Raw genomic sequence first — 17050 nt, forward strand, 5'->3', positions numbered from 1 at the left:
AAAGAAACACTGACTGGTCCTGCGCCATCCTTACAATTGTTATTATGCTTGAGCCCATTGTTGCAACCACTGTGGCAATCCATCTCTTTGAGGGTCTTCCTCTTTTCCACTGACCCTGTACTTTGCCAAGTATGAAGTCCTTCTCCAGAGACTGATCCCTCCTGACAACATGTCCAAAGTATGTAAGACGCAGTATCGCCATCCTTGGTTCTAAGGAGCATTCTGGTTGTACTTCCTCCAAGACAGATTTGTTCGTTTTTCTGGCAGTCCATGGTATGTTCAATATTTTTCGTCAACACCACAATTCAAAGGCATCAATTCTTCTTTGGTCTTCCTTATTCATTGTCCAGCTTTCACATGCATATGATGTGATTGAAAATACCTCGGCTTGGGTCAGGCACACCTTAGTCTTCAACGTGACATCTTTGCTCTTGAACACTTTAAAGAGGTCCTTTGCAGCAGATTTGCCCAATGCAATGCATCTTTTGATTTCTTGACTGCTGCTTCCATGGCTGTTGATTGTGGATGCAAGTAAAATGAAATCCTTGACAACTTCAATCTTTTCTCCATTTATCATGATGTTGCTCATTGTTCCAGTTCTGAGGATTTTTGTTTTCTTTATGTCGAGGTGCAATCCATACTGAAGGCTGTGGTCTTTGATCTTCTTTAGTAAGTGCTTCAAATCCTCTTCACTTTCAGCAAGCAAGGTTGTGTCATCTGCATAATGCAGGTTGTTAATGAGCCTTCCTCCAATCCCAATGCCCCGTTCTTCTTCTTATAGTCCAGCTTCTCAGATTATTTGCTCAGCATACAGGTTGAATAGGTATGGTGAGAGAAGAAAACCCTGACGCACACCTTTCTTGACTTTAAACCAATCAGTATCCCCTTGTTCTGTCCGAACAACTGCCTCTTGATCTATGTAAAAGTTTCTCCTGAGCACAATTAAGTGTTCTGGAATTCCCATTCTTTGCAATGTTGTTTATAATTTTTATGATCCACACAATCAAAATTCTGAGTAGAAGAAAATAGCTTCAAATATAAAATCAAACAAGAATCTCACATTCTAAAGTTGAATTAGAAATACTAACTTGAAATGTAAACAAATAGTACTGATGGTTGCACATCATATGATTTATGTCACTGGGTTGTACACTAGAATATGGTTAAAATGGCCAATTTGATGTGTTTATTTTACCACCAAAAGCAAAGTATAAATTTGTCTAGTGTGCAGGTACAGAGACTTGGCAATGTCACTGCTTTAGATCCAATATCAGGTCTCATAACCCAAACCTGACAAACCAAAATATGATGCAGACCAGTTATCAGAAACCACAAACAAATTGTAAGTCCTGGCGATTTAGTGACCTACAAGAATAATTTTACCTTCACGGAGATATTTTGTTAATGATGGTTTCTAGAAACCTGGAGGGCCAGAATATTTGATGATTGAAAGGGAGTGGGCTGAGAGTCGAGAATTGATATCAAATAATTATACCTGGATTACATATGCTAAGAGCCTGGGTGTCCTTTGCTTACTTCTGGAATACAGATTTCATGGAAACAGTCAACCAACAGGGTGAATTTAAGAGTTTCTTTTTTGTGGTTGTTATTTTGGCTATTGCTATTCTGTCTCTTATTGTAGGCAATGTTAAGTGTAAATATGTTCTTCCTTTAGGATTCTAAATATTTGAAAATTCAAATGATAAGAAAGGAAAACTGTAGGTGGAGGTTGGAGATAGGGACACTCTTGATAAAAAGATTGATATGAAATTTCCTTAAAATAAAATGTATTCCTCACGTAGTATAATTTCATGTTCAAATTGCATTTTCTTGAATATGTTTAAGCAAAATGGCATACCTATTAATTTGTTTCTATGCTAATGGATTTTAAACCATGAAAATTACTCTCCCCATGGCCATATGGGCGACTCTTTTATTAAAACAATTTATGAAATGTAACTGGATGTTGTATTAAATTTCAGTCTGCATCCAGGCAACTGAGCCTAGAACAACTAGATGGTGCCCGGCTAACACCACTGACTGCTGTGACAGGGATCATAATAGAGGGTCCTGGACAGAGCAAAGAAAACTGTAGAACAAAATTCAAACTAACAAAAAAAAGACCAGACTTACTGGTCTGACAGAGACTAGAGGAATTCTGAGAGGATGGCCCCAGACACCCTTTAACTCAGTACTGAAAAAATTCCTGATGTTCACTGTTCGGAAACACTTGTGGCGTAGTGGCTAAGTGCTACAGCTGCTAACCAAAAGGTCAGCAGTTCGAATCTGCCAATCGCTCCATGAAAACTCTATGAGAGAGTTCTACTCTGTCCTATAGGGTCCCTATGAGTCTTACGCAACTCAGTGGCAATGGGTTTGGTTTGGCTTTTTTGGTTCACTGTTCAATCAAAGATTAATCCATTGCCATCGAGTCAATTTGGACTCCTAGCAACCTTACAGGACAGAATGGAACTGCCCATTAGGGTTTCCAAGGAGTGGCTGGTAGATTCCAACTGCCTTCCTTTTGGTTAGCAGCCAAACTCATAACCACTATGCCACCAGGTATCCAGCCAAAGATTAGACAGGCTTATAAAACAAACAATACATAGTTCAACCATGAATACAAGACTAAATGAGAACACCAGCACAAAGCAAAGACCAGAAGGCAGGAAGGGACAGGAAAACTGGACAAATGGAAATGGAGAACCAGAGGTCAAGAAGAGGAGAGTGTTGTCACATCAAGGGGTTGGCAAACAATGTTACAGAACTATTTATGCAGTAATTATTTAATGAGAAACTCATTCCCTCCGCAAATTTTCTCCTAAAGCACAATTAAAAAAAAAAAAAATCAGCCTGCAGTGGCAGGGCAAGAAGCAGAACATGAGAACTATTTTTGTCTCTTTCGAGTCGGAATCGACTCGACGGCACTGGTTTTTTTTTTTTTTTTTTCTGGGAGTTAATTCTTGCCACCTACTTTTTTTCCTTTCCTCCGGTGGAAAGGCATGTTTTTAGCTTAAAAACCTATTATTGTTGAGTGGATTCCAACTAATATAAGACAAAGTAGAACTGCCTTATAAGTTTTCCAAAGAAAGACTAGTGAGCATCTTGGTTAGCAGCTAAACTGAACTCCTAACCACTGCACCACCAGGGCTCCATTTTACCTTACTTGCTTATAACTAGCTATAATTACATATATATATATTTATAAATCATTATAAACTGTTCATTATATGAAGCCAAACACATGGAATGAAGTTATAAACTGCCTCTAGTGGTTTTGATAAATTCAATTTAATGTCAAAGTCATTAATTTTCATTAAAGAAGTAAGGATTCCTTTTTATAACCCTGATAATGTGATTAGTGTCAGTGAAGTGATACCTTTATTATAAAAGTCATAATTCTTGGTATCATTTATCATGACAGGCAAATAATTATTGGAGGTTTCACCTGTTTCTTTCCAGCTGTGTCGCTAAAAGTATGATTTTTAAATTCGAAGCCACTTAACTTTTGGTAGTTAAGTAACACTCCAGTAATTCAGTCAATTCTACATTTCTTCATTAGAAAATTTGATTTGTGTTTGTGTGTGTGTGTTTATGATACTATAATAACCAATAAATAATTTTAAGTCTGGCCTCTCTTTATTAATCTCTCTAAGGAAGAAAACTGCTGTTCAAAATGGAATAACTTGTATTTTAGTAATTAACGTGTTTGCTATCCAAATGAACTTCATTTGGCACATCTCGGTAAGACGGTGTTAGAAAGAACCTACAATAATTTGGGCTTTAATTTAGTAATTTGGGTGAGAATTTAAGAATATAAGAATTTACTCCACAATTTACTTTTAGAAAGTAAGAGGAGTGCTATGATTGGATACTTCAATAAATTTTATCTACAGTTTTCCAATTACATTTCATTGGTTCGAACATAATCTGTAAATCCACGCCTGGCCAGAAGAGTGGCTGGGTTACGTAGTGTTTATCCCAGGTAGCCATGCGCCCAGCTAAGGGACTTAATTACCTCAAGGTGAAATGGAGAGTGGATGTTAGCGTGAAATTAGCAGGTTCTGCTGTAGCTTCTCAGTAGTAAAATTGCTGAACCAAGTAGACATTTTGCCTCTAGTATCTCTTATTATATATGGACAAATTGCTTCCAGGCAGATTGAACCACGCGATAATTCCACAAGTGTTGGAGGAAAGAGCCTGCCTCATCACATCCCTGCCAAAGCTGAGTACTAAAATAAATCTTTGTCAGTTTGATAGAAGAGTAAAAATACTCATACTTGTCTTCGACAATAGAAAGGGCTAATGTTTTCATATATTTGCTAGCCATCTGTGTTTCTTCTTTGTGAATAGTCTACTTCCTTTGTCTACTTTTAAATTCATAATCAGCAAGTTATGGCATCATGCAGAGGGAGGAAGTTTTTTTTTAATAATAAGGATTAAAGACAACCTAGGTTTATAGGAAACCTTATTATGAAAGAAACATCATTGAAAAGTAAATGACAAATTTTTACATACTTTTTTATGACTGAGTGACTTAAGTTCAAATAGGGTTTTGTCTGGATGCAGCAGCAAACCAGAAAGGATGGAAAATAGCATCAGTACAGTTAATTATGGGTTTTCTTAATGTCTTGGAAACAAATAACTTACATTTTAGCTTTTTCAAAAATGTGTGAATCAGGGTAAAAACTTAATAGTCATGGTTCAGATCAGCATATGGAAAAGGTTACCACATGGGTGTTGACACGTTTTGAAGCTCCTCCATGTTGTTGACAAAAGGGAATGGCATAAATAAAATGAGGCAAATGGTAGCAATTATTGCTAGTTTCTGCATTTACGTATCACTGTCACCCTGATTATGCTAATTAAATTTTCAAGCTGGACCTGGTATAAATACTCCACAGGTTTTCAAAACGTGCATTTTTACTCTACGGTCAAGTTGATGTCAAGTGCATATTTTCTGCTTTAATTATTGTCACAAAGAGAATGTGTTTGTGATTTAATTGCAGAGATCTAAGTGCTGCTGGTGGCGTAGTGGTTAAGAGCTACGGCTGCTAATCAAAGGGTCTGCAGTTCGAATCTGCCAGGCGCTCCTTGGAAACTCTATGGGGCAGTTCTACTCTGTCCTTTAGGGTTGCTATGAGTCAGAATTGACTCAACGGCACTGGGTTTGGTTCAGTTTTGCTTAAGCACTGCCAGCCTCTGCTATGTCAGCAGCAGGCAAGCCTTGGGTGACATTGTCAACTGCCGAACTGAAATAGCAAAGAAAATGGTGCTCACCAAAAATAAACGCATTGCATTTGGTGGCTCTTATGGCAGCTCCCTGGCAGTGTGGTCAAGAATAAAATACCCCAAACTGTTTGCTGCAGCAGATGGTAGCAATGAACTGATGGTAGCAAAAGTTAATTTTCATGGTGAGTCTAGCTATATATGGGAGTACCTGGTTGGTACAAAAATCACCTTTTCTTCCTTTTTTTGAAAAATCATCCATTTAGAACTCTACAGATTACAAGAAAATTATAATTCTACTCAGACACAAATGGACTGAAAATGAGTTGGCGTCTACTGCTACTAGTTTGGTTTTCATTGTATGTATACATATACATGTAGTGACAGAAGTGTCTGTAAATCAGTGATTACCTTCATTGAGTGAACCAATAACACAGGATCACCCAGCTTGACTTGAGTCTATTTCTCTTCCCATATGATAGGCTTCCATGAGAGATTTCTATGCTATCCACAGTTGACAGTTGGTATACATATTGGCAGCTATATGATTGGTGATAGTTTACAAATGGGTGGAAATGATGTGCTATATCTTAGCTGTTGATTTGATAGTGAAAAATTTATGATTTAACTATCCCCAAAGAAGCAAAGGGAAAGCTCTTCTTTTTGAAGGATGAAAACTTCCTATTTTGAAATTGCGTTTCAATCTGCCTTCCTACTAACTGACTTTATGGTAAACTATTTATAATTCGTTCAAGTTGAAGCTGAAGAAAATTAGAACAAGGCCATGAGAGCTAAAGTACTACCTGGAATATATCCCACCTGAATTTAGAGACCATATCAAGAACAGATTTTAGGCATTGAACACTATTGACTAAAGACAAAACAAGTTGTGGAATGACATTGAGTTTAACATACATGAAGAAAACAAGAGGTCATTAAAAAGATAGGAAAGAAAGAAAAGACCTAAATGATGTCAGAAGAGACTCTGAAACTTGCTCTTGAATGTCAAGTAGTTAAAGTGAAGGGGAGAAATAATGAAGTAAAAAACATGAACGGAAGATTTTGAAGGGCAAGCAGCTCAAGAACAAAAAGTAAAGTATGATAATGATACGTGCAAAGTCCTGCAGCTAGAAAATCAAAAGAGAAGAACACAGTCGGCATTTCTCAAGCTGAAAGAGCTGAAGAAAAACTCCAGGCCTCGAGTTGCGATAATGAAGGAATCTATTGGGAAAATACTAAAAATGCAGCAAGCATCCAAAGAAGATGGAAGGAATACACAGAATCACTGTACCAAAAAGAAGTGGTCAACTTTCAGTCATTTCAAGAGGTAGCATATGATCAACAACCGATGGTACTGAAGGAAGTAGTCCATGGTGCACTGAAGACATTGGTGAAAAACAAGCCTCCAGGTATTGATGGCAAACCAACTGAGATATTCCAACAAACAGACCCAGAGCTGGAGGTGCTCACTTGTCTATGCCAAGAAATTTGGAAGACACCTACCTGGACAAGTGACTGGAAGAGACCGATATTTGAGCCCACTCCAAAGAAAGGTAATTCAACAGAATGTGTAAGTTATCAAACGATGTAATTAATATCACACACAAGTAAAGTTTTGCTGAAGATAATTAACAACTGTTGCAGCAGTACAACCACATGAAACTGTCAGAAATTCAAACCAGATTCAGAAGAGGATGTGGAACAACGAATATCATTGCTGATGCCAGGTGAATCCTGGCTGAAACAGACAACACCAGAAAGATGTTTACCTGTGTTTCATTAACTATGCAAAGCATTCGACAGTGTGGACCATAACAAATTATGGAGAACATTGTGAAGAAGGGGATATCCAGAACATTTAATTGTGCTCATGAGGAATCTGTACATAGACCAAGAGGGAGTTTTTCCAAAAGAAGAAGGGGTGTGTCAGGGCTGTATTCTTTCACTATGTTATTTCAATCAGTGTGCTGAGCAAACAATCCAAGAAGCTGGACTATATGAAGAAGAATGTGGCATCAGGATTGGAGGAAGTATCATTAACAACCTGCATATTATGAAGAAGAAACAAACTTCCTTGCTGAATGTGAAGAGGACTTGAAGCACTTACTGATGAGTCAAGGAATACAGCCTTCAGTAAAGGGTATACCTTAACATAAAGAAAACAAAAATCCTCACGATGGACTAATAAGTGACATCATGATAAATGGAGAAAAAGATTGAATTTGTCAAAAATTCCAATTTACTTGATCCACAATCATTACCTGTGAAAGCAGTAGTTGAGAAATCAGATGACGTATTATATTGGGAAAATCTGCTGCAAAAGATCTCTTTCAAGTATAGGAAGCAAGATGTTACCTTGAAGACTAAGGTGTACCTGACTGGAGCCATAGTGCTTTCAATTGCCTGATATGCAGGCGAAATCTGGATAATGAATAAGAAAGATGGAAGAAGAATCGACGCCTTTGAATTATGGCCTTGGTGAAGAATATTGAACATACTATGGACTTCAAAAATAATGAACTCTGTCTTAAAAGAAGTGCAGCCAGAATGCTCCTTAGAGTCAAGGATGGCGAGACTTCATCTCACATATTTTGGATATGTTATCAGGAGGGACCAGTCCTTTGAGAATGACATCATGCTTGGTAAATTAGAGGGTCAGCAAAAGAGAGGAAGATTCTCAGTGAGGTAGACTGACACAGTGGCTGCAACAATGAGCTCAAGCATAACGAGGATCATGAGGATGGCTCAGGACCAGCCAGTGTTTCCTTCTGTTTTGCATAGTGTTCAGTGAATCGGATCAGACTCCATGGCACCTAAAAACCACACAACAATTAACGGTCTTAGGATATTTGCAGGTGGATAAATACTCTTGTTTGGTAGTTTGGACCTCTGCATATATGTTACCATTAAAATGACTAAAGTCTAAACTTTCCAGTCAATTAAATTTTCTTGCTAAGGCAAAAACAACTCTCTCCACCCCTCGAGGAGATACAGTCTGGGTGACATTTCCTTTATTATTCGAGCTTTTGAAAGGTAAACAACTACCCAGTTATTGTTTCAGTTCAGGTTTCTTGGACTTTTATAGAATCATAGGTATGCTATGAGTTGGAATCGACTTGACGGCAGTGGATTTGAGGAAGTACAATAACTCTTAAAGCTGTTAAATTGAGGTGGTTTTCTCGCTATATTTTTTAAAGAGTTTCATAAATTAAACTGTCTCCCAAAAATATGTATCATCTTGGCTATGCCATGATTCTTAGTGTTGTGTTGTTGTCCAGGATTTTGTCATCTACTATGATTATGCTATGTTTTGTAAATCCTAACCCATATGAAGTTAATGAGGCATAATTAGAGGAAGTTTTGTTAATGAGGCAGGGCTCCTTCTACAGGATTAAATTTTACCTTGAGTCAATACCTTTTGGAGCCACCAGTCCTAACACCTCGGACATGGGTAGGTGAAAAAAAGGACCCTGCTTAATTAAAGCAGAGTGGTGTCAGACGTCATGGAACCTGCTTCTCCAACATATAGCTGAAACAGTTCAAGTTAGACTTCAGGCATATACCATGTTGTATTGTGCTAACGAGGACCTACACTGTTGAAATGGGCAAACACAGGTCTACGCAGGGGTAAAAGACCTTCAAAGCCCATGAAATCCTTATGCCTGTGCCTAGGCAAAGGAGCTGTTTCTGTCCTGAGTTTCTGGCTTAGGAGAGCTGGCAGATTATTTTTTACCTGTTTGTTAATTTATCCTTCTCCAAGGCCAAGAGAATGGCTCAAGATGAGCGAGAGGTCCTACTTCTGGCTCAGGGAAAGCAGCAATCACTGATGCTGGTGCTGCACCCGGTGCAGAGCAGGACTAGGTCAGGTAAATGGGAGAGATCTTTGTCCCAAAGGGGTGGTTTTTGGTCAGAGCAGTAGCTTTGACGCATGTACTTATCTTTTGCCAAGAGTATTATTTTCCACTGATCCTGGAGGCATGGATGAACTCTCTGCCACTCAGTCTTTCCTGATGTGGAAACCCATCCCAAACTCCACTTCTTGCCTATCCATGCTTGTGCAAGCAGATCTGACCTGTGGAGTGCCAGTTCCTGCTGGGCTGGTCCTTGAAACTCCTTGTAGCTTCTGAGCCATCTCACCCTCCCCCTGCCACTTAGTCTGATTCCTCAACTTTGCCTTTGATGTTCAGGGCTCCTAGATTGTCATAAGTAATTGATTCACCTCCTTTTTGGGGGCTTTGTTGTAAGACAGACCACAGGAAGCGTCTGACTACTCTGCCAACTTGGCGCAACCCCCCAAAATCAAAAGCTATTATGTTTCTGCAGACTTTTTGTTGTTAGTTGCCTTCAAGTTGACTCTGACTCATGGCAAGTACTTGTGTGCAAAGCATAACTGCTCCATAGGGTTTTCGAGGCTGTTACGTAAATTCATCAACTAATTTAGGTCTCTCAGTTATGGCACTAGATGGATTCTAATGAGATAGAAGCAGTGGTTTTCACTCTCACCTGCTCTGTTCTGTGTGATAAAGATCTACCCCAGCAACTGGCTCTGAAATGTTCATTTTTATTGACCAGGGGACAGTGGAAGATCATATGAATAGGATAAAGAAATTCAGCACCTCTAATAGGAAACCATCTTAACATACACAGTTTGCCAATGGAAAGTCAAGATATTTATTTCTTTTAAATCAAAATCATCCAGATGATAGTATGTAGAGAGTTTAAATACTGTTTAAGGGAAAAAAAGTCTTCAAACTCTCAGTTTCATATTTTACTTTCAAAATTTGGAATTAATCAAGGGGTATATTTGCTGCTATATATTCTAATATTGAGTTAACTCATTAACAGATAACTTTTTCAAGGTTTTTTCTTTCACTTAACTTTTCTAGTGATGTTCTTAGAGGGCATCAGTCCACTGTAGGAGCCTCCTGGGAGAGACAGCAGGTTTGGTCCTGACAAATCCAGGCAGCTGTCCCCAAGTGAACCAAAACTTTTAGGGAGGTTACTGCCCCTGCCGCCTTGAATCTTGCCTATTGCACATGGCCACACTAGTTACAAAGCTGCCCTGTCCCCACTTGTTTCCCTGCCCAGACCGTGAGAATCAGCACCTTGTGGCTCAGCACGTCTCCTTGGCTTAAAATTCTTCAGATGGTCAGGCTGTGACAGTCCTTGCCATTCCCTGCATGCCAAGGGTCGAATGGAAGTGGCCAAAACTCTCTTGATTTTGAGTCTGTTCTCCAAAGTTGGAACCTCCTGCACATCCACCCCCAGCTCACCCTTACCTGAGCTGGAATCTGATTCAGGTTTAGTCTATCTTCAAACACACTAGGCGAGAAACCCTGGACTGGGTCTCAGAAAAGTAGCCTGCGGACATTCTATGCTGAAGACCTTTTTTTCACAAAGATTTCTGCATGTTTCTATATGCCTCAATAAAACTTTTCTAGCTTTTCTGCTTCTCATTTACTATTTTCCTCCAAGACCATTTCCACTCTCTCCTTTTAGTTCTTCAACTTTTCTTACATTCTGGCTATAATAAAATATTCAGGAGACCCGTGACATACTAAAGCAGCAATTCTCAAACCTAGATAGAGGTTGGAGTATAGGATACTTTCTGAAAATACAGAGCTCCATAATCCTCCTAGCAACACAGACTAACTGGTTTAGACATCAGTGTTTGTATAAAGCTCACTAGGCTAATGCTGCTGTGCAGCCAGGGTTGAAATTACTGAAGAAAGGAGACAGATTCAAGAGAAATGCATTATCTGGAAAGATTTAAATATCAGGTCAATACAATGAAGGCAAAGCTAACTGTGCCAAAGAAAGGAAGGCTGGTAACAGGGTGAGTTGGATGTTATTTCTCTACTGATAGAAACAGTTATACATACACCTTTATATATAAGAAATATATATATATATTTCTTTTTGGTATTTGCCTTTCTTTTCTCTGCTTTCCTTTTCCTCCTTCGTGAAGCTGAGAGACCAAATCAATGTCATATTCAAGGCAACTAAGCTGGGCCAAGCAGGGCTGGGGGGCTCCATGGAAACAGTAGTTGGAGGATTACAGACAGTCTGACAAGCCTTGACACTCCAACTTGGCCATGAACATGCCAGGATGGTAGCACAGAGGAGCTTTTCAGGAGCACAACATCTGTTTTCAGGGCCCTGGGCACTATTGCTAAGTAACAAAAGTTCTTCTGAGGAACCTCACTCCTTCCTACATAACAAACTCCTTTGCCTCTTAAATAGCCGCACTTGCTAAAGTTCTCTGACTCCAGAATTCTACCTTACTTATTCTAATTCCCAAAGAAAAACTTATTCACTAAGACCTAATTACTGCTAAGACATAAAACCTTGGTTTAACTGTTGGTAATTAGTTACTTGTGTCATCTGTGAGGTAATGTGTATTTTTAGTGTTAGTATGCAAAAATATTCCCAAAATCTAATATTTTACAAGAAGTGGACAAATTAAACTATTTCAAAAGTTTGATGACATGTTTATCATTGGCTATGGTGATAACTTAAGTGTATATATACACACAGACATGTTTGTTAAATTAATTTCTTACAGCTGACTATTTCTAAAAGAAGCTCCACAGTAATCTGTAAATTCGTAAGTTCACAGAAATTACTCAGATTTCCCCCAGACTACACCCCTATTTTAACAGATGATTCCAGAAACCAGAAACGTTGGGCAATTTTGCTCAAAATCACAATAAAAGCATTAGAACCAGAATACAATTGAGGTATCTGGCTTTCAATTTAGTGGTATTTGTAATCAAATTCGTCTTATCTCACACATTTGTTGGACAGTTTTGTGGAAATTGATGATATAAGAGCATGCTTAATTTACTATTGTTATTGTACTTTTTAGCACACTTAATAATTATAGAACCTACATGTAGATGCTTTTTTTGTGCATCAATTTTGTATAGTATAGTGTCTCTGTGTCTTCATTCCATCTTCTTTTGGAGCTTCCTGCATCATGCAATAATTTCCCTGTAGAATCCTTCAATACTGCAACTTGAGGCTTGAATTTTTTCTTCAATTCTTTCAGTTTGAGAAATGTCGAGAGTGTTCTTCCCTGTTGGTTTCCTATCTCCAGGTCTTTGCACATGTCATTATAGTACTTTGTCCTCTCTAGCTGCCCTTTGAAATTTTCTATTCAGCTCTTTTGCTTCATCATTTCTTCCCTTCACTGTAGCTACTTGACATTCAAGAGCATGTTTCAGAGTCTCTTTTGACATTCATTTAGGTCTTTTATTTCCTTCTTTTCTTTTTAATGACCTCTTGCTTTCTTCACATACGATGTCCTTGATGTCATTCCACAACTCATCTGGTCTTCTGTCAATAGTGTTCAAAGCATCAAATTCATTCTTGAGATGGACTCTAAATTCAGGTGGGAGGTACCAAACGCCATACTTTGGCTCTGGTGGACTTGTTCTAGTTTTCTTCAGTTTCAACTTCAACATGCACATGAGTGATTTCCAATCACCAGTAATTATCAATGCATCCTGATAGCATGTTTGATCAACTTCAGACTGTAGAATTTGGTAAACATCTTTAATTTCTTCATCTTTGGCCTTAGTGGTTGGTGCATAAATTTAGATAATATCCATATTCATATGCCTACAAGGAAGACCATATTTTTTAGATCCCATTAATTTTACAAAATTTCGTTCAGAAATTAACTTTTATTTCCAGAAAGCCCAATCAATGTAGTCTTATATTTTCAAACGTTGTCAACATCTTTTGCCAAATGTTCTCTTTTCAGGGCCCCATAATAGGAATTTAAGCTGAACTGTCGGCTCCAGTCATAATTTGTTCCTGCCCTGCTTTATTATTAGCAATTAGCTTTATTCACTGAGTGCCTATTATGTATAGAGCTAAGTCCACTCAGGATGTTTGTTGTTGTTGGTTGCTGTTGGGTCAATTCCAACTCATGGCATTCCCGTGTGTGTGGAGTAGAAGTGGGCCACTGTGTTTTAAAGGCAGTGACTTTTAGGAAGCAGATCACCAGGCCTGTCTTCCAAGGCACCTCTGGGTGTTTTCAAACTGCCAGCCTTTTGGCTAGTAGTGAAGTGTTTAACCATTTGTGCCACCTTGAAAACACTGGTAGAGTAGTGGTTAAGTGCTATGGCTGCTAACCAAAGGCTTGGCAGTTTGAATTCCTCAGGCACTCCTTGGAAACTCTATGAAACAGTTATACCCTGTCCTATAGGGTTGAATGAGTTGGAATTAACTCGATGTCAACGGGGCTGGTTCTTTTTTTTTTTTTTTAGGGACTTCTCAGCTCGGAATAGAGGCTCCAAAATATTTCGAGTGATGAATTCACAGAAAACTATAAGAATGATCTTCATTGTAATTCTACATATATTTAATTCAGTATATTATATGAGTAAAAAATTAGCCATGCATCAATCATCTCACTGTATTTGAGTAATTAACCTAGCAAGTGACACTCTCACTCTTATGATTTTTCCTTATTTTAAACTTTTTTTTTATTTTAAGATCTTCTTTAGAACCACCCTAGGGTCTATTTGAGCACAGGACAGCAAAACTCACTGCTTTGTGCTTTTGATCAAATTGGAATTCTGCACTTTTTTCACCTGACTTGGTGCTAAGTGATTTCATTGTTTTCAAAACTCATTGAAAGGGAACATTTTATTTCCATTGTTATTGTTGGATGTCATGGATTCTAACTTATAGCGAACCTCCAGGACATGGTAGAACTGTCCCATATGGATTTTTAGGCTGTAACCTTTATGGGCTCACATCTTTAGGTCGTTCTCCCATGGAACACTGGGTGGTTTTGAACTGCCAGTCTTTCAGTTAGCAGCCAAGCACTTAAGTGTTCCACCACCTGTGCTCCTTTTGTCACCATTTTTGTGTGCTATTCATTCAATTCCAACTGGTAAAAACCTTATAGAACAAAGTAGAATTGTCCCGTAGGATTTCCTAGGCTGCAGCCTTTACCCATATCATGACCAAATTGAATTTATATTTAAATCTTTTGTTCATATATTGTCTTCACTAACAGAATGCACGCTGAATCACTGAGTATGTCTGAACAGAGTGTGTCTCTCTGAACTCTGGTGGTAGAATTGGTGGGACATGTATGTCCCTCTGTACTTTGGGATGCATATGTCCTTCACAGCTGGAGAGGGTAGATTGGTAGGAAGCATATGTCCCATTGAACACTGGGACACAAATGTCCCAGTGGACTCTTGTGCAGGTTGGTGGACTACATATGCCCCTACAGGATGTGCCAGGGTGCATGAACTTTTTTTAATACCCTATAAAAAGATTAATTTGCAGTACACATTCATTTTTTCTACTTTACAGAATTACATAGACCTCCTCCTTACAGCTGTACATACTGTTAGTGAGAAAGTATCTTCCCCAAAAAACCAAGAGGTGGTAAATATAGATGTTACATGTTTTTACCACTGGTCCCAAAATCATTATGGACAGATCACCAGGTCTTTTGTCATCAGGAGTGGTGGTTTGAACCACTGAACTTTTGGTTAGGAGTAGAGTGCTACCTTGTGCACCCAGGACTTCTTTTATCACCATTAAAGGTAATCAAAAGAATGTGTCAGGAGGTGGGGCCAAGATGGCTGACTAGGTAGAAGCTACTTTGGATCCCTTTTGCAACAAAGACTCGGAAAAACAAGTGAATCGATCACATACATGACAATCTGCGAACCCTGACCATCAAACACAGACCTAAAGAGTTGACCTGAGTGACACAGGCTGAGAACTAACAACCACGGGGAAGCAGCGACTGTTTTCGGAGCCTGGAGCCAGCGTCCCAGGCAGGAAACCTTGGTGCCGGGCTTTGGACTGGGCACATGGGAGTTGACCACGGCAACCTGAGACGGCACAAACACAGGACGCAGCCCCAGCCCCCAGAAGTGACCTTGGGAGAAGCCCAGCCAGTGCACACAGACAGCGCAGTGACGCAGCTGACAGGAGGAAAAGTCACCAGGAGGCAGCGACTGGTTTTGGAGCCTGGAGTGCAGCATCCCAGCTAGGGAACCTTGGCGCTGGGCTTTGGACTGGGAGTGGAGGAACCGACCATGGCTTCTGAGACAGCACAAGCACAGGACGCGGGCCTGACCCTCGGGGGCAATCTCTACCCAGCCAGCGCACACAGTCAACATGCCCCTCGGGAATCTCAGATAAAACAGTCATCCCAAGCAAGATAAGTAACTTTGTCTATATTCCGGGGTGCTACTCTCTCTTATTTATCTGAACCCTCCCCTCCCCTTCCCAGGTGGCTTCATTAACATTGGAATTTCCTGAGCCAGAGAGTGAAGTGCGCTGTGGTTTTTCTTTCTTTTGTTTTTTTTTGGTCTTTTCCTAACCCTTTCTCCTGGCCTGAGAGAAGCAGCTACAAAAAACCCAGGGACCAAAAATCCTTCCCCAACTGGACTAAAAACACAGAACCAGCTCCAGCCAAACATATGTGATCCACGGTCTTGGGCTTTCTTCCCTACAGGGAACTAGGTGGCTATTATAATGCAAAGGCATTTCTGATAGGGATCTGACTGAAATTGTTTTAGCGGATTACTGGAGAGACAAGTTTCCCAGGTCTGATATCTCTGCATATTCAACAGAGCTCTCACTGATCCACAACAGGGAACTGAGGGCTGAAGCTCCCCCCAGACCACCTAGCCTCCTGCCTTAGGAGTCTAAGGAGGGTGACACCTACCAATCTGTAGAGGTACTTGCATTGGGGCCCCAAGGTACAGCTGCAGAGCCCACCCACCAAAGTGCTTTAGGAATAGAGACACACCTACCAGGGGGAGGCCTGTCAGCATCCTGCCCCACCCGGAGTGTGAAACCCTGCTGCTACTAGAATCTGGTGCACACAACTATGACCACTACTTCTCTAGGTGGATAGGTGACAGTCTGCACCACACACTTGGTGACCCAAAATCAGATTCTACTCAAGAATAGTGAATGGACTCTTAGGCTTATATATCTGGTAATACACCAAACCAGCTGGTAATAGGACATAAGTGATTCAAGGGCTACAACAATCAAGACAGCACAATCCAGTAGCCCATGTACGTATATTGAAAGAAAACAAAACAAGATAAGACTTAGTGAGCAAATATAGAATAAATCACTACAATATCTTAGAGATGGCTCGGAGACAGCAGTCGATAGCAAACCATGTAAAGAAGCAGAGCATGATTGCTTCTACAAATCCCCAAACTAAAGAATCAAAATCTTTCCCAAATGAAGATACAATCCTGGAATTGAGAGATGCAGAATATAAAAAACTAATTTACAGAATGCTTCAAGACATCAGGGATGGCCTCAGAAATGAAATAAGGCAATCTACAGAAAAAGCAAAGGAACACACTGATAAAGCAGTTGAAGAACTCAAAAAGATTATTCAAGAACATAGTGGAAAAATTAATAAGCTGCAAGAATCCATACAGAGACAGCATTCAGAAATCCAAAAGATTAACAACAAAATTACAGAATTAGACAACTCAATAGGAAGTCAGAGGAGCAGGCTCGAGCAATTAGAATGCAGGGTGGGGGATCTGGAGGACTAGAGAATTGGCACCAATATAGCTGAAAAAAAATCAGATCAAAGAATTTTTAAAAAATGAAGAAACCCTAATAATCATGTGGGACTCTATCAAGAAGAATAACTTGCGTGTGATTGGAGTCCCAGAACAGGGAGGGATAACAGAAAATACAGAGAGAATAGTTGAAGATCTGTTGGCAGAAAATTCCCTGACATCATGAAAGACAAAAGGATACCTATCCAAGATGCTCATCGAACCCCATCTAAGATTGAGCC

This window comes from Loxodonta africana, chromosome 6 (assembly GCF_030014295.1).
Source record: "Loxodonta africana isolate mLoxAfr1 chromosome 6, mLoxAfr1.hap2, whole genome shotgun sequence".
In the NCBI taxonomy this organism is placed as follows: domain Eukaryota; kingdom Metazoa; phylum Chordata; class Mammalia; order Proboscidea; family Elephantidae; genus Loxodonta; species Loxodonta africana.